Genomic DNA, 4,108 nt, shown 5'->3' with positions numbered 1-4,108 from the left:
TTCAGAATAAAAGCCTATTTAGAAAATGGAGGGATTCTCTCAGCCGATGTTATAAGGGGCTTTTAATTTGAAACAAGTGTTGAGTTTGAAATGACGGTGCGATATGTTAACTTTATAAAGACAATGGAGCGGATAAAAAGTAAATATATAAACACACAGAGGGATTAATAAATAACGGACCGTCTATAATGTAGTTTGTTTCAAATGAAGCTGGGAGCCTCTGCAGTTGTGGTGAGTAAAAGCCCCGCCGCTATTTGTTAATGTTATTACTTTATGTCCGACCGTGAGGATGTACCATTGTTTGCTAGCTTGATGCTAATGACAGTAACGTTAACTCAGCGGGTTGACAAAGTGCCTCTGCTGTTTCACACCATCATTTCCCCCTTTTACTCTGTGTGGTAACATCCCTAGAGGAAATATTAAAAACGCTGGGGTGTTGTTGTCATACAGTTGTCTACGGCAGCAGATCGTTCTGTGTTTCTACTGGTCAAAGTGACGGCTGTGATGGGAGAATTGGATCTCAGTGAAGGGCAAGTGGTCCATAACTTTAATTTTGGAGACAAAAAAATGTAGGCTTAGCGCCCTGTGGTCCATTGCCCAATAGGAAATGTAGAATACTCAAAAGTACTTTAAAAGTGCTTGAGTTACTTTTCTCAGGGAGTAACGTTGGAAGTACTTTTAAAGTAACTGAGTTACTTTACTCAGGGAGTAACGCAGTAAAGTAACTGGTTACTTTTTTTTAAAAAGTAACGCAGTAACGTACTTTGATTACTTTTAAAGTAACCCTTACCCAACACTGCTCATTTTAGAGCATCAAACTGGATTTACAAACACACTCATGGCTCTGTGATATTATAAAAAAAATATATAGATAATATTTAAATCCTTACACCTAATGTGGTTGCGGCATTAAGGGGTTCAGTGAGCTCCTGAAACAAAGAAAGCTGCATCTGTGCTCCCTGGCAAAATGTGATGACAGTGTTTCCAACATCCAGAGCCACAGAGTTAAAGTTATGAAGATGTTTTAGTTTTAGTTATATCTCACACAGGCTTCGCCCTCTGCTGGACTCTATGGGTATAATCTCCTCCAATTGCGTGCACGCGATGGCCCACTGAAAAATTTGCATGTACATAGCCGGCCAATAGGACATGCCTACCTTACCCGCCCTCTTTGATGGGTATATAAGCAGCATCGGCGAGTGCCCACTGACACAACCACTTCCTAGAATGGAGTCGCCGCTAGAAGAGATGAGACACTGCAGGGCCTGCCCCAGCGGTTTCCTCGCTCCAGCAGACCCGCACCTTCTGTGCACCTTCTGTGCCTTGGCAGGCAGCACGCCATCGCCGGGCTTGAGCGGCGCCCGGCCTGCCCATGCTGTAGAAAACTTCCCCGTGTCCGCCGCCAACAACGAGCTGACTTCTTTTCCACCGCCAATCAACTCGCCTTAACCCTCGACGAGAGTGACGAGGAGCAGCGGGAGTTTGAGGAGTACGCCATGGAGGAGGAGCACGCCGCTCTGGCGCACACCACCACCGTGCCGCTTGATGAAGCGTTGCTGGCCGGCTCGGCTTCAGCCTTCTTTGCTGGCCAGTGAGCTGTTAGCTGCCTCCGCCAAGGTTTCTACGGCCCGGCTCATCCACCCCAACCTGCGTTCGTCTCCCCGGCACTTCCTGACATATGGCAATGTGTCAAGGCGCCGTGGCAGGAGCCGCTGAAAACCAAAGCAGCACAGAAAGCCGGATTTTGATAAAATATTCCAGCTGGGCGCGCAGCTGGCCGCAGCAGCGAACAACTTGGGTGTGCTGGGCGTCGCGACTGCGGCTTCGATCCTGCGTGACGCCCCCCCTTCCCCCGACACGTTGGAGTATCTCGGCCATGCCGTCGGTCCGATCAACAACCTGATCCAGGGTGTCGCTACTGCCGCAGGACGGGTGATGTCCCTGTCTGTCGTCGGCTCACGCCACGTCTGGCTGGGCCTCACCGCCCTCCCCAGAAGAGACCGAGAGGACCTTCTGTCTGCACCCGTCTCACCAGACAGCCTCTTTGGCTCCCTTACTACGGTGACGCAGCGGCTGAAGAGGCTGGAGGAGGAGAAAGTGTAGCTGAGCCGTCATCTACCACTCGCTGCCACTGCAAAAGTGAAGAGGGATGACAAGCTGCCCCGCCATAACGCAACGGCGATGAGGAGAGAGCGTCGCCAGCGCAAGGGATTCACCCCCGCGACCCCCTCAGCAACCCCGCAGCCAGCCCCACCAGGGCCACCCCAACACGGCTCGTCCCACAGCGCGCAGCATCAGAAGACCCAAGCTGAGATTATCCGGCTCTTGGGGCGCACAGCAGCCGACCAAGTGACTGTTGGCGGGAAGGACGACGCAGGCAGGCTTCCTCGCCGCCCTCCCCCGTTATTGTTCATATGGTTATCAGGGTTGTGTATGCAAATGTTCTGCTTGTGCTACTGTGGGTCATTATGCTTGTGTTCAAGGTAAAAATGTTTTTATTAAAACATATTACACCACTGAAAGAGCAAAATCCTCCCCTTCCACCCCCTCCATGCCCCCGGCTTTCTGTGTGGCTTCGACCGGTGCAGCCCCCGCTGCATTAACTGGCGACCCGCTGATATGTGCTCCACTGTTTCACCCCTGTGGCGGGTCCCGGACATGGGCCCCCCGGGTCGCAGTTACACAAGCACACGCACACAACACACCCTCTACCTCCGTTGAGAGAGACTCAGCAGAGCGGAGTACTGTTGTTTCTTCCAGCTGGGAAGACTCTGCTGTTCTCCCCTCATCTGTGCGCTACAACCGGCAGCGATGCGTGAGAGATAAACACTCTCTGATGGTTGTAGCGACTGAACGGCTTGCTCCCCGCGCTGCTGACCGACACTGTATTCCTCTCACGGTCGAGCCAGCACAGCGCGTTTGCCGGCTGACTAGCGATGATTCTCACCGCCAAGCCTGCAATTACGGCGGTGAATGCGATCATGCCTCATGCCGGCACGACAAAGCTGGGTTAAAGACGATCAATAGAACGGTTGTTACGTGCCACGCGCGCCCCGACCGTAACATTGGCCAGCTGGCTTTTTGCTCACTTAACCCGCACCGTTGTAGTAGAATGGCCGGGTTAACACGGGCTGTCTCCCTGTCAAACGGCAGAGGCACCAGCGCAGCTGATGCCGATGTTGGCAGCTCCTGGCGGTGTTAAGCGCTGAGTTGAGCAGGCTGCCTCGGTCCATGAGACTTATAACTTCAAAAGAAAAAGCGTCCCTCTTTTTCACGTGTACCGTAACGCTGAGCTGAGCGTTCCTATTCATTCTCCCGCTATTGATTCCACGGGTGGATCTAATAGCAGTGGGGACAACATGTTGTCAGAGACTGTGACGAGCCGGAGCATGACGGTGCGTTCAAGTGATGCCATGTCGGCTCGGACAACGGATATGCGTTCACGGACGACCCCAGGAGCTCGGACAACGGGCCTGGTGCGTTCAGGAACAACTCAGCCGTTTCATAGAGGGCCCCCCCATGGGCCAAACTCCCCTTTATGGTGGGTTTGGTGGCAGAGAGGGCCGAATTGGCGTATCACAGTTTTATGTTAGCCGCTCCACAGCTGCCTGCATGTCCTCTCACGTTGTTTTACGAGGAATGGCGGAACAGCTGTGCGTTCTGCCATTCGGGCGGGCTCCCCCCAGCGTTCAGAGGCATACAGGAGAATGATCTATCCTCACAGCAGGAGGTAGATTTTCTCAAGGGGGAAATTCAGGACCTGTTGTCAAAACAGGCCGTGTCTGTCGTCCCTCCCCACGACAGAGACCGGGGGTTCTACTCCCCGTACTTTTTGGTTCCCAAAAAGACGGGAGGTTACAGACCCATCCTGGACCTTCGTGCCTTGAACATGCGTATTGGGCCGTTCTGTCGGAGTCCAGACGGACGGCCCTACAGCAGGAGATTCTCAAGCTGCAACGGGGTCCACGAGTTATAGCCTTGACAGTTATGCAGGCGCTGGGACACATGGCGGCGGCTCACCCAGTGGTTCCCCTGGGACTGCTGCACATGCATCGCCTGCAGAGGTGGTTCGCCAGCCTACGTTTAGACCTCAAGAGGCAGAAGTTTC

This window comes from Epinephelus moara, chromosome 7 (genome assembly GCF_006386435.1).
Source record: "Epinephelus moara isolate mb chromosome 7, YSFRI_EMoa_1.0, whole genome shotgun sequence".
Taxonomy (NCBI): Eukaryota; Metazoa; Chordata; class Actinopteri; order Perciformes; family Serranidae; genus Epinephelus; species Epinephelus moara.
The sequence above is the reverse complement of the archived record's forward strand: the minus strand, read 5'-3'. Positions refer to the sequence as shown.